The 21,554-nt window shown below is 33.1% G+C and overlaps 1 pseudogene; it reads left to right on the forward strand.

Moving 5' to 3' along the window:
* The first annotated feature begins 14,453 nt into the window (after window positions 1–14,453).
* LOC149579734 (scopoletin glucosyltransferase-like) lies at window positions 14,454–21,056 on the forward strand (annotated as a pseudogene).
* The last annotated feature ends 498 nt before the right edge of the window (window positions 21,057–21,554 follow it).

Genomic DNA, 21,554 nt, shown 5'->3' on the forward strand with positions numbered 1-21,554 from the left:
CTTTCTTCAACTTGAGCAATAAAACATGAACATTCACCAAGTTCAAGATAGAACAAGTTACCTTTTGTTTGTATGCTAGATCCAATTAGCTTTCCTTTGTCATCTAGTAATCTTTCTTTTCCATGCACAAATTCCACCTTGAATCAAATATTGATTAATTGTGCCACACTCAATAGATTGTGTTTTAGTCCTTCAACCCAATATGCATTATCATATACAAGCTCTTTGGTTAGTGAGATTCTTCCTCTTCCTTTTATGCAATAGGGTTCATTATTACCAAACCTCACACTACCACCATCATAGTCTTCAAAATATTCAAACTTTGTTTTGTCACTAGTCATATGATAAGAACAACCACTATCTATGATCCATGTATCATTTTTTATCACATGAGAGATAAGTGGCATTTTCTCATCATTATCAAATTCATCTTTCACAGCAATTTAAAAAATTTCATCTTCACCATCATTAGAATCATTAGAATCCTTAGCCATGAAACATGTTTTCTTACCTTTGTCCTTAAATGATTTAAGGTCTTTCTTGCCATTGCACTTGTGACCGTTCTTTTCATCCTTGTTTTTCTTGTTTGGGCACCTAGCAGCAATATGACCAATTTTTGCACCTGAAAAATAGATTAGAGGAACCTTACCTTTATATTTTCCTTTGCCTCTAGAATATATCCTTGCAAGAAGAGCTTCAACCACCTCAAGATCACTGCCAGAACTCTATTCTGATTCTTCTTCACTTTCTAACTAAGAATCCTTTATCTTCTTGCCGTTTTCTTTGAGTGAAATCTTGGCTTCAAATGCTAATTTAATGTTCTTGGAAGATGGAACATAGTTGTCATAGTTATCTAGCTCAAATGCAGTCAATCTTCCTACTATGGCCTCTAAATTTATCTTATGATTTGCTTCACATCTTCTTTGTTGAATTGTAGAAACTCTAATTGCATAAATGGGAAGTAATGTTCTAAGAACTTTACTTACAACTATTTCCTCCTCAATATCTCCGCCAAAAATCTTGATTGCACTAACTACAACTTTGAATTTTTCAACATATTTGGCAATGTTTTCATCCTCTCTCATCCTCATCTAATCAAATTGTCCTCTTAGACTTTCTACTTCAGCTCTTCTCACATTATCATCACCTCCATAGATATCCTTCAGCTTGTTCCACATTTCAAAGGCAATTTTGCAATCCTTGACATCATCAATTTCTTCATAGATTAGGGCAGATGCAATGTCTATCATCATGGTATTATGAGTCTTCTTCTCAGCAATTTCATTGACTGATAGTGTACTAGGAGTTACATATGCTTCATCAAGATATTTCAATCTTGTATCCCCAATGGAAGCCAGATGGAGTCTTATGAGACCTTGCCATGCTGAGAAGTTATCCCTATTAAGCCCTTGAATTTCCCTCTTGTAAGACATCCCGATCTTTAGCTTAGATCCTTGAAATCTTCCCTACAAGCACCAAAAGCTTTGATACTAATTGTTGGAAATATAAATGGAATAACTGAGAGGGGGGGTGAATCAGTTACCACAAAAAAAAATTTCACAGATCCCTTAGATGTCTTATAAAACTAGTTACTGCTATCACTCAGTAGCCACATAGAAAAGTGTTGTAACTCAGTAGATGTACTATGTATTAACTTATTATTGATCTTTAAGAATTCACAATTATTAACATGCATTTAAAAGAAATAACATTAACATAAGAGACACTAGATTTAACGTGGAAACCCAATATGGAAAACCACCAAGTAAGTAGTTACTGATTTTCACTCTTCTGAAGTGATCCCTGCTAGAAGCCAACCTGTTAAAGGTTACAAAACACACTGTTAGGTGTGACTTTGTTAGAGGATTTATCCACCCTGCTAGGAGTGACCTTGCTGGAGGACTTTAGAAAAATTTAATAGAACTATCCACCTTGTTAGAGGATTTACAAAATGGTTGTTAAACCAACTATGTTAGGAGATTTAAAAATCATTGCTACAATTGTAAGAAAGTACTAATGAATTGACCTGAATGAGATGCAATTGAAGTTTGTTAATACAAATCTCTATTATGCTTCACTAGATCCTCTCTGATCAAATACAACTTTGCTGCTCCTCAAAGATATCTAATCCTTCTTCAAAATTCACTCACACTTCCTCTTCACACAATTAACTCACTTGCATGCTTGTTCATTCCAATTAGAATCCACAACTCGACCTTTTATTTATACCTTAAAAATTGTCAAGTGGGCTCAATAAAAAGTTACAATTATCAATAATCATTACATCAATTAGCTACAATCATTACATGAAACAATTAAACTTTATTTTCCAAAATAATGAAATCCTTTATTGGCCGACCCTGCTTGGTAAACACTACTCCAAAAATGATTTCCAGTTTTAACCAACTGAAGCTTGGTAAACACTGTGAATCCTACAAAATCCTTTGGGGACTGAGTGAACTTAGTAAAAACTAACTTTCCTTCACTGACCTTGTGAGCTTGGTAGAAACTAACTTTCCTTTGTTGACATTCTCAGCTCGGTAGAAACCAACTTCTGCCAAAAAATCCTTCAACGCCCGAGTGAGCATGGTAGAAACTATTTCCACAGTGTAACTTTTAGGAACACTCGGCAGGCTCTATAATTTGATTTGCTAACCATCTGAGCTTACTAGACTTTGTCTGATAACTAATATGACATTTGTGTAACATCAAAGACAACACACAATTGATCAATTTTATCCAACACTTCAAGTATCTTATTCTGAATATTTTCAAACTTCTTATATTTCATAATCATGTTCCTCACAATGGCATTTTCCAATTTCCTTCTATCCATAAATTACTATATAGAGTATAATACTTATTTAATTGTACAAAACTATCATCATTAATTATTTTCATGTTAAGGTTGTCTACCTTTAGTTTCCATGCTTTCTTTCCAGCTAATGTTATGTCTTCCTATGCATCTTGCACTACTTGTCTATCTTCAGCTTCATCCTCAAAACTTTCAGATTCACTAACTTCCATCATTTTCCTTCTCTTTCCTGGTCCACTGGTGGTTTTCTTGACCCTTTTCTTGGATGATGGTACAGGTTCTTTCTTAACTTTCACTAATCTCTCTAATTTCCTCTACACAGTAAGTACTTCCACCTCTGGCTATCTCTTAGGTTGATCACTCCTTTTCCTCACTAGTTGCACTTGCGCAACTACTGCATATGATGCAATAGGGGCTTGCACATATGGTTGTGCTATTGTTACACCTTTTGAATTTCATGCAACAATAATAGGAGTTATTGTTATCACTTTATAATACCCACCAGATTTCATCTCAAGTGTTATCCCTTTTAACTCATTAAATTCATCTTGAGTCATACTTGATTCCTTAAGGATAGAATTAATTACTTTATTTACTTTCTTTTTGCTCTCCTTGTTATGTAACTCAAATTGAACTAATCTCATTTTCTCCTCATAGGTTCCCCATCTAGTGAACTATGTGACCTTCTCTTATTGGAGTATGATCTATGCATACCCTTCTATGAGCTCTACACTAATCTCGTATGCCATGGGTTCTACAAACTTAACCCTTGGTACCACAACTTCCATACAATCAGTATCTATCTTCACCATGAAGCATATTTCATCCTTTTATTGTTCTACCATGGATGGAGGTATTATGTACCTCTATTTCATTTTAGACTAGAAACACTTCAGCATTCTATCAATGTCATCCTCTCTGACATTCTCTAGCTTAGATCTATAGCATTGAGTCACCAATTTATTGTGCACTCATTGCTATCACAATTTGTCATGCATAGGAACTTCCTTGTAGCATAGAAAAATAAATGATTCATTAAGGACTCAAATATGAAGACTACACTCTTTTTCTTCTTCACTTTTGCAATTTTTCTGACAACTGCAATATGATATTCTCAGATAGATTTACTTGTCTTCCCTAAATTTCCATTACATAAGTGAGATGTAAAAAGCTAGCTGGTACTAAGTTAATTCTTGAGCCATGGTTAAACTTTTACCCCAATATCTTACTTAACAATTTCACTCCTTTATCTTGAATTACAATATCTACCTCCATGTTCCTTCCATCAAATCTTGTGTATAGGTTTTTCTCAACCATTTTCCTTACATTCTTCTTGTTTATGAGATTGCATCCCTTATTGCTCAAACCAGTGACCTTGTGAGTTAGGTCATTATCAATTTCTACTTGTGCATCACCTAACCAGAAAATATCATCATGTACCCTACTCAGATTGATTTGGGTCTATTACAGTTGTCAAACTCTATATAAAACATATATTTCACTAGATTCAAGCCATCTAGGAGCACACACTTAGACTTCAAGGATAGATCATTATTACACATAGTGTCCATAGTCCCCAAGTTCTTGTTTATATCTTCATCACCTATGCTCTCAGTCTTACAATGTATATAGCTTCTGACATCTTTGACATGAAACACATTCTCCATAATTTGTGAAAATGTACCCAACGGGTCATCCATAAGTCAAAAATGGATGTTTCTTGAATACATACTATGGTCTTTCACTCACATCATAAAGAGTCTCACTAGCCATTTTAAATCAACTATATGCACAAAAAAACTTAGTTTTAGCTCCATAAAATACCTTAAAATCGCACTTTTAGGGCTTCTACAACTTCACACTTCAAGAACTTCTTTTTGCACTTTACTTTGCTATCATATCACTCTTCAATTCACTCATGACACTTCCCATGAATAAATGGTACACACAATTTTTTTTACAATCCTTAAATCATTTCAAATCGCACTGTGCATTAAATGCTTATTTGCTACACATTCAAATATTGTCTTTATTCACCAGTAAACTAGTTTTCTAAATTCTCACTAATTGTGATCATATCAAGACTTGCACACTTGACCATACCTTCATCTCTATGTCAACTACCTCCTATTAACTGTACAACTTCCAACTCGCTCTCTAACATCTGTTATGACCAACCAATGCTCTGCCTCTTCTAAAAGTGCTTAATTTAGGTAGGATGATTCACAAACAATCTATGACCTCAATGTCATATCAGGTGCATCAATATTTTGTTCCTCCAAAACTGTATTAGAGCTTTCTAGATCCCTAGCTTTCATTGAATGCTTCTTTGAATTCATCAACATGTTCCTTGACTACTTCCTTCTTATTGTTATCATTGCCATTTTCATTTCTTTTGAAATTTATTGTATTGTTCCTTTTGTAGTTAGGATTACTATTGAAGTTTCTTCTATCCATTTTGCAATATCTCATTGTGTGTCTAAAGTTGTTACATACTAACATATAGGTACATTTCTTATCCAAATTTTTTCATTCTTTCTTTCAAGTGCTCTACAATTCCTTGCAATGTGCATAGGATTGTTGCATTTCTAACACAAAAACTAGTTATTTTCTTCATTATATTTCTTTGCATCATTCAATATGTTCTGTGATCTCCCTCTTTCATTACCTATAGGGTTAGTGTTCCTAAAAATTCTACTATTTGCATTATTACCATCAAACTTAGGTTTCTTACACTTTGCTTCTTTATGTCCATAACTATGACAATTATAACAATAAAAATTAGTAATAGGTTTAAAAGACTTACCTGTGCAATCTCTTTTCATATGTCCAACTTCATTGCATATGAAGCATCTACCTCTAAACTCAGGTTATACTTCCTTGGGTGGTTGGCATTTCTTATGTCTATCGCCTTGCTCTATTTTCTTATGTTCATCATGTTTTACTGAAAAATTAACTAATTTGATTTCCTTTGATACTTCAATAGTTGTGCTTGATTCTACCTTACTCAAATTAGCTTTTTAGGGGATTCAATAATTCGATATGGTTCTCTTCTTATTTCAACTTTCTTGGTTGAACTTTCTGCAATAAGATATCTAGGTCATGTCTTATGACAAGAAGGTCTCTAGTGAAATATATGTTCATCAATCTTCACATTACTAGAATAGAGTTTCTCTAATTGTTTCCTAGCTTGTATCAATTCTCCTTTCACAATGATATTGTACTTTTCTAATTCTGCATGCTCAATCTTGATAGTATCTAATTCAGATGTAACTTGGTTTAACTGGGATCTAAGGTATAAATTCTTAGTTTTTAGCTTAGGTTCATTCTTACTACCATTTTTCTTAAGACACAACTTAAATTCAACAATTTTCAATTCATGTTTCAAAATCTCATTTTTTGTTTGTAGATTTCCTACTTCATTATTATCACTGATATACACACTTGATTCCTTACCATATTTAAAATCATCAATCTTGTCTTTCAGTTTATCAATGTAAACTTTTGCATCTTCGTATTTATCTTTCATGATATCTCTCTCTTCTGTAAGAAGGTCAATCTGTTCAAGAGCTTCTTCAAGGTTTTTCTTCAACTATTCCATATCTATAAGGATCATACTCAAGCTATTAAACGTCTTCAAAGTAACTAGGCTTTAATACCAATTGTTAGAAATAGATTATACTGAGAGGGGGGGGTGAATCAATATTCTACAAAATTTTGCCCACAATTGAATATTGTTAATTACTTTAAAACTTGCATATTAAAGTAAACCAATAATGTTGAATAGTAAATATAACCATACACATCAAGAACTCATAACACCATTATTTTTAAACTAGGAAAACCATGGTCAAAGGAAAATCTTAGTGGGGATGATACCCACAAGATGATTCACTAAACAAAAGGATCATGTTAAGGATATTGACCCTGTTAGGAATCTATAAAGTGCATAAAGTATCTCAAGTCATTGTTAGAGGACTAGGCCTTGTTAGAATCTTCAACCCTTTTATGAGTTGCTTCAACATTATTAGGAGTTGGTAGATCAAATACAATGTATGCAAGAAGAGCCCATTTGCCTAACATGCATTTATACAATAAAGTTCTTCACAAGAATAGATATACATAAAATACTTTCTATCTATTGTAATTCACACTTTCTCTAATCATACATTAGATATAGCTCACATATTATCTCATTGACTTCACATCAATCACAAATATCACATAGATCACACATATGTTGCACATATCTTATTACTTAACTGTGCAAGATAAGATCTCTATTGATACTTGGAAAATTAATAAATTTCTGCTTAGTTAGCCTTCATGTCTTCACATGCTTTACATAATATAAAATAACTTATGGAATCACATCCTCAAAGTTGGCTTATCATGAGTTAGTAATTATTCTTTTACCAAAATAATTCCTCAACTCATAGAACTCAGTTCTCTACTATACACTATTCTTCTTTGTCAAATACTCATACTGGTATTTCAATCATAACTCATGTTGTATTGTCTGTACACATCTACACATTGCTATACATCATCAGGTAAAAGTACAAAGTTGTGTCACCTTTCAAGCTAACTTATCAGAATGACTAAATTTGAGTATTTCTATCCAAAAATCATTTTTCTTCAAACATGTGATCTTCATAAATTTATTCTAGCTAAGTTATATATGATCTCACACTTTTCCAATTGGAAATGTCTATTAAATACATGTTTTATACTTCTTAGTATCCAATTACAAAAGAAATTAAATTATTTCAGAAAACTAATGTTTCAATGACTCTTACTATTTAATTTATTATATTATTTTAATAACATATAAACACCATTTTATAGAGCTCAAAGTCAAGAATATTCTCATATAGAGTTCATAGTGTTTTAATTAGTTATAGTATATTGTAATTAAAAAATTTTACAAGTACTTATTTTAATACTCGAGAAGATGTCAATTTTGAGAAAGAAAAAAATTTAAAATTATATGACATTCTACAGGAGAGATTCCTCTTCTAGAAAGTATAATTTTTCTTTTGGTTGGAATAGATTTATTTTGGAAAATGTGGTGGGAGATTAAAATTATCAATTTGAGGTGAGTTAAAATTCGAATTGTTATAAAAGAGAAAATATAGGTCTAAAGCCCATTTATATTTTTTACTATTCTAGCTACATATGTTATCTATACAATAATCTGAGATCAAAGGGAAATAAGTTTAATTCCATGTAGTTCTATGGTGGGAACTAGACCCCTATTTTCCAACTTTTTTTAGCAACTAACAAGTTATCACTAAAAAAAGGGTAAATATATCACCTCTTATTCTAAATAATTATTAAAAATTATAACCCTAAACTTCATCTATTTCTACACATTTCATTAGTTTGCTTCATTTTCAAATTCTAAATAATAATACCAATTTTATGTCATTGAAGGTAAACAATTATACTTTTGTTAGCCTTTTCCTTTGTAAAAGGATGACATAGGTTTATGCTTTTACCCCATCATTATACTATCATAGAAATTTCCTCAACTATGCATAAGCTAACTGTCAATGAGTCATCCATATACATCACATATATTCTTTTTGTTGCTACAAACTATCTAACACTTAGACAATTTTCTACCTCTAAATGCATAAATGAAATGTTGAATACATGTTGCCATAAATGACAACTATCAAGACATCTATCTGACCATATTGCCAATAGACTCCTCTAGAAGCTTCTTTGTTTTCATTCTCTCATATTATCTAGGAGTTTCTCCCCTAAGAATAAAAGATACAACATAGCACACATCTTTCTTCGATGTATTCATGGGACTAGGATCCATTATTGAAAATGCCCTCATTCTTTATAAGTCATTTCTCTATTTAGCATCATGCATAGTTTGATTCCTTTGCCTAATTCATCTAAAAACTCTTCTAAAAGCTCATAAAAGCAATTGTAAGTTATCAACAAATAGAACTTATCTCATCTCATGTCCATCTAACCATTTGGTGTTCTCCCAAAACCCAAATAGATGCCATAGATTTCCATTTCTAAATCCTTTGAAATGGTGTTTCAAAACTCAGTCTACTATTTACAAAAGATCTCCATTGGAAGAGCTTCCCTCACTTCACTACTCTATAATCTACCTTCATAATCACCATCTATAAACATGTTCTACAACCTCCAATCAACACAATAGGGATTTGATAGGGTTTCCTATGCTACCTAAGCTATAATAAATAATCTGCAACACTCTTTTTCAAAAGAGTAGACATCAAGATGATATTAAAGAGCCATTTTAGGGTATGGGATCTATAATGTCACATGCACTCATAGTAGGAGAGACACATAAAAATCATATAGAAAAGATGAATAAAAAATCTCCAAGAATTTCTCTGAAGGGCATGAAGAAATGTACAATGGAGGGAAAATGGTTCCTTGGGTTGGGTTACCACTCAATAGTGGTTTTAAAGATGTTCATCAATAAATAGTTTTGAACTATGTGCGATGCACCTCGTCTCCTCGTACATCAGTTGTAGGTGGGGATGACTCTCTCCTAATTCTTACTTCTTACTTAGGATTAGTAGAGTGAGACTTAATCCGGGTGGAAAATTGTTAGTGAATGCCTTAACTTGTATGATGCTTCAACTTCACTCCAAATCTAGACCATGAAATTCAAGAAGCAACACACTTTCTCATTGCATGGAAAATTGTTAGTGAATGCCTTAACTTGTATGATGCTTCAACTTCACTCCAAATCTAGACCATGAAATTCAAGAAGCAACACACTTTCTCATTGCATGAGGTGTGTGGAAACCCATAATTTATGCAATATACTCCATTGATCTTTTATAGAAAGCTTCAAATTGATTAAAAAAAAGAAATCTTGAAACTGTAAATGTTAATTCAGTATTTCACCTTTAACTCTAAATTGATTGGATCAAAGATATAAAAGTTGGTTTTATGGTGTGGATAAATGATATAGATGAAATGAAGTAGGGGTTTTAGAGAAGGATATAAAGTCTACAAAAATGAATTAGTATGATTTTCTTGCTTTTCAAAATAAGTGAAGGCTGTCTACCCCGCTACCTAACTATTATGTCCCATCTATCTCTTGAGAACATTGTTTCCATGTATCTTTAATTTGATATTTTTTTGCCATGGATTATTTAATTTTGAAACACAAACTAATGGGAATGCAATTGGTGGAATTAATCACCTCCTTAAGAAGGTACTAGAACTTTAGAAGACAAACTAATGCGGGAAAAAATATTTCTCTTTAGTTTACAAGTTTAAAATAGTAAAGGAACGTTTATCATGATACATTAGACCATAATTTTTTGTATATTCACTATGTCAAATTTTATTTCACTCATTTAAACTTGGGGAGCTTTCACCTATTGACTAACTCTACATAATTTATTGCAATTGAACCAATTTTTTATGACAATATTTGACAATTTCTCTACTAAAATATAAGTTTTCCATCCATACTTTGAAATATCATTATAGTTAAATAGTTTTATAAATTGAAATTTCAAAAAGATCCTTTAAAATAACTGAATAATTATGTACTTCAAATCATATTTGGTTAATGAATACTAATATAACTTGTCATATCTTTCTTTCAACCATTTCATTATCCATATTTTAAATTAAACCAGACATCTTTTGTTAGTCTAATGTTTTTGTTTGTGCATTTCTATTAATTTTCACAATAAAAATGATAATTTAAGATTCAAAAGTTTGAGAAGATTTATTTTTAAAATTTTGTTCTGAGATGTTAAATTTATTTTTTTATGATATTCCATGTTTAGTCGGCAATCAACATTTACCACCATAGTTCTATTAGCTTTAGAGCTTTAGCTTCATAGCTTTATCTTGTTGCAAGAGAGAGGACATTGAGGCATGACATGTCATGAGGGGCATAGGTGGAGGTGCATTGCTCCACTACTGGCTATTATTTACTTAACGACCATATTGGGGATATTAAAGACATTCTAGTTTAGGGAAAATCTATTTAAATCCAAAAGCCTACCTCTCCACTCGAAAATTTAATTTCTTTGGAGAAAATATTTTTCCTATCATATATATTGTTTTAGCATTTGATCATCTAGATTTTGGTTCAATCTGCAAAGAAAAGTGATAGATTCATTTGGAGCAATTATTTGGATTGAATATTAGAGTTTTCTTACTTCCCTCACCACCCTTTCTTATAAAGACAATATATTTTGACCATAGAGAAAATCTATTCTTCACTTTTAACAAGAGGTAGGAAATCTAGCTCCATCAAAACTCTTGTTTGTATACTAATAAACAATTTCCTTTATTAACAAGAGATGTAAAGTGTCATGGTTCATACCAAATGTCTAATAGTTGCATAATTGTGATAGAATAGAAAAATATATGTGAATGCATTAACCTAGGTTTGTTAATTTGTACGTGTTTGTTGCTAGTACACAATGTGTTGGACTTGAGTTTTTTATTGTTATTTCTCTCATCTTTGAATTAAATGAACCTTAAAATTATCACAATGGAGTAATTAACATTTAATGAAAATAATATAGTTAAGATTGAGATGAAATGACTAATAGCTAGGAAAAACATGACCGAATTATTTCCCTTTACATATTTGTTTGTCCTTTTCTTCATGAACAATTATCTTTCTAAAACAATACTTGCGAAAATTAGTAATTGATCTTCAGGAGTTTGAGGATGGTAATTTTAGGTTTCTACATATTTATTTGAATTATATTTTTTTTGGTAAGAGAACTTGAACCCATTTTCAATGTTGCACTTCCAAAAGTACCTATGAATTTTCTTTAACTTACTCTATTTTGTGAATATTTCTATTTGTAGCTCAATTTATTTTTTATTTTCTTTGAGTGATCTATAAGAATGTTTTGATCTTATTTTTAATTACATTGAATAGTGGTAGCATTGAGAAATCATTAAAGTTTTCTTTTAGACTTAATTCAAACTACTCCGAGTTTAAAAATGAGTTGATAAAGAATAGCAAAAAAAATTATGTGTATGAAAAAAATTTAATATATGTAATTTGAATCATATTATACTTTCTTATCTTAAGAAAAAATATTATATATTAATAAAAATTAAGAATAAAATAATAATTAATTTATAAAATTAAAATGGACCATATAAAAAAATACTACAAATTGACAAGTGAATTCTAAATCTATTTAACTTTATTTTCTTATCTTAAAAATCTAATAAAATGTTATTAATTACAATTTAAAATTCTAATTATTAAGTCAATCCACATCAAAATTATCAATCTTGTGATTTTTTAAAAATGATTTTAAGAATGATTTAACTTTTGCAAGACATTATTTAATTGGCTGATAAAATTTTGAAGCTACAAGAAAATATCACCAATATAAAAAAAAACCTTCTTAATAATACTCAAGAACAAACAAAAATGGTAAGAAATAGAAACCCTAAAAAAATTTCCATGGTTGTCTCTCATTAGATGGTACAAAGATAGTTTAGCTAAGAACAACTAAACATACATATAATAATGTGAATGTTACAAATTATTTGATCGACATGTGCAAATTATCAAATTATAGAAAATTATATCGAAATTGTTTTGATGCAAGCCAAGCATCTTTTAGTATGCATAAGTTTGTACATCTGGCATCAATATTTTATTGTAGTTTGCATAATCAATATTTTATTGACATGATATAAAGGTTTATTTCAAGCTCACACTCATTGTGATTTAGGTGGAGAGCTCTCTTTATGACATCTAGTGAGCATTCTACATGTCTTATCCATGCATCCATAGTTGTCATGCATTCTTCTGAAAAATACAAGGGAAAGTATGGTAGTATTAACAAACAATAATCAAAGTGAAAGGATTCCACACAAAATTGCTTCCTACCATTACTAGAGGCAATGATTGTGGATGTGAATAGTTTTGATAGAAGTTTTCCGTAAGGAAGCTCAAAGAGCTCCATATTTTGTGCTCCCTAAGATTCCTTGCATTTTTTTCAGGTTAACAATGTACATTTTTTTTCTGTGTTTTCCCTATTCAAGAGCACAAAATTTGACTATAAACATAGGTGTTATTATTTATTTGAATCAGTTTGGTAAAATTTTCAAGCCAGCCTTTGAATTAGTAGAAGAAGATGTAAATAAAAACTTACTAAGACAAAATTTGTAGTGTCTGGCTAGTTCTTCATTTTGAGGATTCTGAGGGAGATCCAATGATGGCCGCTTTCGCTACTTCAAAAATTATTTGCTAATAAATATTCAAAGAATTTAGCTTGAAATTAATATTGTTTTGGATCATTTAGAGAAAGGAAAAAATTGTAGGAAAATAAGAGTTAAATTAGTTTTGCAATTGATTTTTCAAAGAAAGGGAAAGTATTATGTGAAAGTAATGATAAATTTGTTTTAATGTTGAATTGTTTAGAGAAAAGGGCAATCTTGAATGAAAGTAACAACCAAATCAGTTTTGTAGTAGATTTTATTTAGAAAGGGAAACTATTCAAGGAAAGTAGCCATAGAAGTATTTTAATATTGAATTTTCTAGTAAAAAGCCAATTTTCTAAAGAAAGGGTGAATATTCAAAATAAAAATAGCAATGAAATAAAAAAAAGTTTTTGATTTTGTAGAGAAAGGGTACATTCAAAAAAACTATTTTAGATGTGGATTTTTCGAAAAAGATGATGTATATTCAAAGAAAGTAGTTAATTTAATGTTGTACAATTAGTGAATGAGCAAATTTTCCTAGGAAAGTATCATTCTTTTTTTATTACGCTATACTTCTCTACAACAGATCTGTTGTTGCCTAACTAGTACTTCCCTTTCTTTATCTAGCTGCCTCATAGTGATGATATGCAAATGAAGGCCAGTAAAACTATGATGGAGAGCTATAATTGAAGGCAAGTTGGGGAAATATACGACAACAATGACTTCAGCTCTGTTGTGCTCTCATATCTAAGCTAAGTCCTCATCAAGGTATTTAGACTTTTCAAGCAGGGAAAACAAATATTAATAGAAAAGAGAAATTCCTTACAACATCGAGGCTTTGTGAGAAGAACTCCCACCAAGGCCCAAAAAGCCAATGACCTAGTATACGTTGCCACAACCTGGACATGAAATTTTGTGACTTCCAACCATTATATCATTCATCATCTACTGTAAAAAATTCTCCACTTTCAACTATTATATTGTTAACCAGCTGCAACAAGAATCGCAGGCGATACAATGAATCTAGAACAAGCTAGATGCCAAGAGACTTCTAGAACAAGCTATATGTGAAGAGACTTCCTCAACAAGTATTAAAAACATATTTGGCAATAGTTCAGTTCTTAAAATTTTCATAATTTTTGAAACAAAAATTAATTTTCATTGTTTTTTTCCCTCACAGCCAATCAGATTTAAAATAATTGATAATTTATGTAATTCAAAAATATGTAAAATTTTAGAACTATATAATGAAATTATCATACTGAAAAATACTTTATTTTAATTAGTCAATTAGAACATAACAATAGTTTTAAATGTACCTCAACAATTCTATAAGTATCCTTGCCTTTAGCAGGAACTAATAAAGGGTGTACGAGATGTGAAACAGGTTTCCTTTTCGTATTACGATTTGTTTTTTTCTATCTTTGCAATGAGTGTGCCTTTGTTTGCACACTCCTCGTGCATTGTCGACCTTCAGTACTACTCACATTTTTGGATGTTTCCACGGTATTCCCTTCTGACACAGCACCTCGAACTGACACTTAGTATTAACGAGATTTCACTATTGTCTTTTATCTTAGTAGTGTATTACCTGGGGTTCGCTATCATCTTAGTCATTTAACATCACTCGTAAGGCTGGGTTTCTACACCTTATCAACAATATATATTTAAAAAACTCCTGTGTAGAATATATACCAGGCACAAGGAGGCTCGGCACAGCCATGAATACCCTGCAAAAAATAGGGGAGTCGTCGACTGGTGTGTATAATTAGCGACTTATTCGTCGACTGGACTGTCCAATCCGGCAAGAGATTTGAAACAATTTAGAGTCATTTTGCTCCGTCTGGGGCTTTTGGAACATCGGTATTCCACGCCATCTGCCGCACCATAACTACTGATGAGCTGCGCAAGGAGGGTGATTGTGTTATAATGGATGATATCTTGTCATCTCCTGTGAAATATAACAAGGGACAGATGCCTCAGAGATTTCTGGAAGCAGATCAAACCGACCAGGGTCTAAAGTTTTTAATGGAGAAGCTGCAGTCGATTGGCAACTGCTGGGGAATGCTCATCAACACGTTCGAAGATGTCGAGCCTCATTATCTGCAGCACTTCATAAATATATTAAATGGGAAGCCCATTTTTTCTGTCGGTTCCGTGTGTAGGGCCCATTTGTCGTTGCACCAAAAGCCATGACTGTTAGTGAACATGGAACACCACATAATTAACCACCTATGGGCAGGGGAGCGCGTCGCATCACCCAACAATCTCCCCCTCGACGCGCATACCAGGTGCTTACATGGGTCGGGAAGGCACCGGGGAGATTTGAACCCATGACCAGGCCAAAACCAAGCTCTGATATCAATTGTAGGATTAAACAGACAATGAAAATGTTGCAATAAGAAGAAATACACAACACCGGATTTATCCTGGTTCACCACAATTAGTGGCTACGTCTAGACTGCAGAGTATTGAATTAATAAGAAAAAGTTGAGTTACAAATGAGCAGGAGCAGCATATTAAAGGGCTCCAATAATATTACAAATGAAGAGTCTTTGGAAACCAAGAGACTCGATTATTGGAGGGAAAAGAAGACTTGACTGTTGACCTTCACAATATCAACAAACTCCCACCTGAAGGACAACCAATGCTGCAACTGATCACCTTATACCCTGCTCAAAGAATGATCTATCTTTTCTTCACAAGCCCAAGAGAAGTTCTAGCACATTCAAAATTCTCTTTGGCAACAACCTTCGTAAATATATCAGCCGGATTTATCTTGGTGTCAATCTTGACAACATTCAGCTTGCCCTCTTCGACTGCATGATGAACAAAGTGAGCATGTGCATCAACATGCTTGGAGCGATGTTGTGATGACTGATTATGTGCCATGAAGATCGTACTACGGCTGTCACAAAACAAATTATATTCATTTTGATGAACTTTCAATTCACCAAGTAACCGCTGAAGCCAAATCATTTCCCTCTTTTTCCTATCCCTTGTGATTGTCATGCCAAGAATCTTTTTAGCTGCCCCTAAGTCTTTCATTGCAAATTTGCTTGCCAATTTTTGTTTCAACTCATTAACTATTCTTTTGTTTGAGCCAGCTACTAACATATCATCGACATAAAGAAGAAGGATGACAAACTCTCCACTTGGAAGTTTCTTGAAGTAGACACATGGGTTTGATTCACATCTTGTGAAATTATGCTCAGCCATGAAGCGATCAAATTTTACATACCACTGTCTTGGGGCTTGTTTCAGGCCATACAAGCTCCGATTTAATTTGCAATAAAGGTGTTCATGTCCCTTCTTTACGAACCCTTGTGGCTGCTCCATGTACAGTTCTTCTTCTACATCACCATGTAGGAAAGTTTTTTTCACATCAAGTTGTTCTAATTCAAGATCCCATGTAGCTGCTAATCCTAGAACAGTTCGGATAGTTGTCATTTTGACAACTGGTGAGAAGATTTCATTGAAATCTATCCCTTGTTTTTGATCAAATCCCTTTACCACCAATCTAGCTTTGAAGCATTTATTGCCTTCTGCTTCATCTTTCACATGATATATCCACTTGTTCCTAAGTGGTCTTCGATTAGGCGGAAGAGATACCAAATCCAAGGTTCGATTCTTGAGTAAAGAATCCATTTCTTTATGCATCGCTGTTTGCCATTTATCACTATTGACATCTTTGAGAGCTGCTTTGAATGTAGATGGTTCTGAAAATTCTGAAACTAGAATTGAAGGCTCTGCTTCTTTAGCGTACAATAATTCATAATCAGAGAATTTAGCCGGCATTCTTCGTTCTCTAGTGGATCTTCTCATTTGGGGTTCTCTGTTCTCTGGTTGAACCAATTCAAATGGAGAACCAGTTACACTAGTTCGCTGGTTTAAATGTTGAATGCCCTCTCTACTGCTTGAGAACAGATTATTATGAAGTGTGCCTACTCCCTGTGATATATTTGTATTGGGTGCCTCAAAATCGATATTACCAAGATGCTGGTCTATGCTCCAACCATGATTACCCTGCACATTAACGTCCTACAAGTCAATTTGTAGACCCTGTGAAACAGCTCTAACACATTGCGGATGGAGTTCTGCACCCTGTACATTCACCTTTGTTACGTGCGTTTGATCTTGGTTTTCATTTGCCCCTTGCGGATTATGTGTAGGCTGCGGATTAGTTGGACCTACACTCTGAAATTGCCCACATTTATTGCCAAGATTGTGGCTTCAGTTTCCACCGTGCTCAAATGGATATAGTGACATACGTTTACTGTGAGTACTTTGTATATAGATGGGATTGCCATGGATATCAATTGGCACAGCCTGTGAATCACTCTCATCCTCCAGATTGATGTGTTGCAGTTCTATTTGCCCACCCTGTATTGGTGGATGAGCATTATAGTCCTTTGAATGATAGCCCATTATAGTAAGAGGATCCCTTGTAATTTGGTTTGAAAAACTTTCACAAGCTTGATCGTGATGGAGAGACAAATTCCTGTCATGAGAAGAGATATCAAAAAACTCTTGTGTAGAACTATCATCATGTCCTGTGTTTCTAGGAGTGGAAGAAGATGAAAAATTTGGAAATAGTACAGAGGTGGGACTATATGAAATAGTGTTAGAAACTGTTTGTGGATTCAATCCAACATTCCTTTGTGCAGCGATTAGCACAAATTCTTTTTCAGACATTTCTTGAGAATTTAATGCTGGAAAGGTTTTCTCATTGAAGACAACGTCTCTACTTCTAATAATCTTCTTATCAATTAAGCTCCAAAGCCTGAAGCCAAACTGATCCTCTCCATAGCCAACGAATATGCAAGGCTCAGATTTAGGATCCAGCTTGCTTCTTTTTTCTTTGGGCACATGTGCAAAAGCCTGAGATAATGAAGTGCTGCAGATAATGAGGCTCGACATCTTCGAACGTGTTGACGAGCATTCCCCAGTAGTTGCTAATCGACTGCAACTTTTCTTCATAAATATAAATAAATATGCATCACCCAACACCGTGGCTCCTTTGGGCTGCATTGCTAATAGCAGAGGGAAAAAATCCGACATTAGCGAGCAAAAGTTAATGCAATGGCTTGATTCTCAAAGCCCCAATTTGATTTTGTATGTTTTGTTTGGAAGCCAGGCGTTTCTTTCGCCAGAGCAAACAAGGGCTCTGGACAGGGGTCTTGAAGGGGGCCAAACGTCTTTCATTCTACGTTGCTAGAAACAGAAACGCAATATATGAAAAGTTGCGCGTAAGAAATGTGTGTGTGTGTATATATATATATAAAATAAGATATTAGTATCTAAATAAAATATGACATGTAAGAAGTTCAATGAATTTACTAGATATTGAAATTGAAAATAAATTATTTAATCATAATCTTATAACTAACTACTTTTAATAAAATCTAAAAATTAAATTAATAGCTAGTTAACTTATGTTTAAATATTATAAATTTATATAACTAACTCATACTTAAACATTCTAATTTAATATATAAATGAAACTTTAATTAACTAATTTAAACTATAACAAGTTAAAACTAAATGAAACTATAGTTAACTGATCCTAAGCTATAGCAATTTAAAACTATAAATGTTAAGTATTCCTTACTTCAGTCGATGTATGTAAGTTTCTATAGTAGTAAAAATTGATGAAGAATTAATATTTTTTTGAATCAGTGAAATAATTAAAAACTGAAATTTTATCGCTTGGAAACAACCGTTTCTTGACGAGAAACCCGTTTCTGTCATTGAAACGGGAAACGGAGGGCTCCCGTCACATTTCTGGTAACTATGCTTTCATTTGGTCCATTAAAGTTTCCCCAGAGACTTCATCTGCACAATTGAGCGAAGAAGAATTATGCGCTTCTTACCTTCCAGAGGGATTCGTGGAGAGAGTTAAGGGATTGGTCATATGGGGATGGGCACCGCAGTTTGTCATTTGGTCCCATCCATCTGTGGGTGTGTTCATGAGCCACTGCAGGTGGAATTTTGATGGGCGTACCAATGATCACATGGCCGATGTTCGGAGAGCAGCATTTCAACTCTAAGCTAGTCACTGAGGAACTCGGCATTGCCGTACAGTTTTGCCAAGAGAGGGACACGATTCCTTGTGAAGAGAAGGTGGAGAAGGGTGTAAGACTTGTCATCGGTAGCGACGAAGGTAAAGTGATGAGAAATCGTGCTGTCAAATTTCAGAGAATGGTGAAACAATTTATCAGAGGAGGAGGATCTTCGACCCTAAATTTAGAAACTTTTGCGAGTGAGATGCACAAGCTCATGGATTGTAAGGTTGAGGATAGGATTGGGGATGGATATCATATTTGCACCTGGCCAGTGCCACTATTCATAGCCTTTAGCTATAGGTACTATGCATCTGTCAATGTGTTGTGCGGTATCTAGTCTATTTTGTCCATAGACAGTTATCGAATTTAAATTTAAATTATTTTATTGATAAGCATTGGTAAAAGAAGTGACTTGGTTCAATCTTATTTACAGTGGTCAAGTTTGAGGTTCTAATTATCGTCATGATCTCAAGTTCCAGACTGCCTCATGTTTGAATGGTGCATGGTGTTTCAAGAGGACTAGATTCACCCCACTTGCCCTAAAATGCGTTGTTGGATAGGTAGCTGAGACAACCCCTTGATTAAAATAAATAAATCTACTTAGAGACACCAAGACACAAATTAGACCTTGTACAATGATTATTTTTGTTAGTTTCCCTTGGCTCCTCTTCCTCTCCTACCTTATTGTAATTAAATATTTTGAGGAAAAATATTGTTTGCATTTCTGAATTTAGGTGAGATCAAAATGAAATCTTTTCATATTATTACTTATTCATTTTCATTATAGTTTTATTTTACTATGTTGTTGAATAATAATAATTTGTATGATTTAATAATAATAAAAGGAAACAATCACATGTCAAAGTTAGTATAATCAGAAATTTTAATATAAAAAAATGAGTCTTAATTACTTAGTTTTAGAAATTTATATTATATTTATTAAATTAAGTAATTAAAGTATCATTGAAAATTTAATTTTCAATAGTTTTGAACTTTTTCAAGTGGGTTACTCCACTTGATTTTCAATGAATTTAAACTTTTCCAAATCAATGGCTTTAGTCTTAGAAGGAAAAATTGTTAAGGAGGGGTAAAACATGTTTCCTTTATCTAGCCATCTAAGGCAACAAGGGGATCCTTGTTGTAGATCAATAGAGAAATTGAATGCTAAAAGAACTAACATGAATGTTATACTCATGATTGCTAGATTAGGAAATTTGAGATCATTCTATCATGTCAATGCCATTATTGAATAAATTAGTCCTTGATATGAGGAGGAAGGAAGGCTTCTGAAACTTTGGGAACAATATAAAGAGAATTCCTCCAATACTCCAATAACACATAAAAGTAGCCTACTTCAAATATAATTTTTGTTAGGAAAGAAATAGTGCGGAAATGCTTTCCAAATGCCAAATGACAAGGAAACAAGCATAAAAAAATTAACAGAGATGTGAAGGTTAATAAATTATCAAAAAATATATCAGAGACAAGATATAGAGAAAACATAGATTTAACATGGGAAACCCTTGTGGGAAAAACCCACCACCCAAAACCATGAGCAAACTTTTGTATTACAGTAAATGAAATTTACATACAATACTTTGGATTTTTACAAGCTTAAGCTATCTTTACAATCAACCTAATTTCATCAACATTCATTCAAATGAATTCTTACAGCCATTAAAACACCCTGCAAATTTGTTAAGAATACCACAAACAGTTATAGGCAAAATGGTCTGCCAACTGTCTGTCACACACAGATGCCTTTGGTGAAAACAAATGCTTTGGTCACTCCTTCGGTGATGCAGATGCTCTACATGATGAACTCTATTAACTATACTCATCTCGCACATCGTATTAATTGTCAGACAACATCATTCACCATGGCTGGCACCACCATATTGTTTGGCACCACTATACAGTATGGTGTTCACATCCACCGTACACCACTTTACATCTCTATATATTAAAAATAAATATTATCATTGTACGGTGACTTACCTCCATTGTACGATGGCTACACCATATGGGCAGTTTGTTATTCTAACAATCTCCCACTTAACGAAGTGCAAAAGTACTCGATACAACTAATAAGAGTCAAGGACATTAAGCCCTACAAAACTTATGCACCATTTGGACTTAGCTGTGTTCACTGGCTTTGTCAATGCATCTGCAACATTCTCCTGAGTATCAACCTTTTTAAGATTTACCTTTCCATCTTCGATCATGTTGCATACAAAGTGGTATTGTACGTCAATATGCTTTGTTCTAGCATGGAAAGTGTGATTCTTCACAAAACATATCACACTCTGATTGTCATAGAGAATTGTAATTCTTCCTACATCAAAGCCAACATCCAAACATAAATGCTTAAACTAGACTAGTTCTTGACTTGCACGAGTAGTTGTTGTGCACTCTATCTCAATTTTTGATAACGCAACTACACTCTATCATTTTCCCATCCAACT

The sequence above is a fragment of the Cupressus sempervirens genome, chromosome 1, assembly GCF_028749045.1.
Source record: "Cupressus sempervirens isolate cs-2001-9-10 chromosome 1, ASM2874904v1, whole genome shotgun sequence".
Lineage (NCBI taxonomy): Eukaryota > Viridiplantae > Streptophyta > Pinopsida > Cupressales > Cupressaceae > Cupressus > Cupressus sempervirens.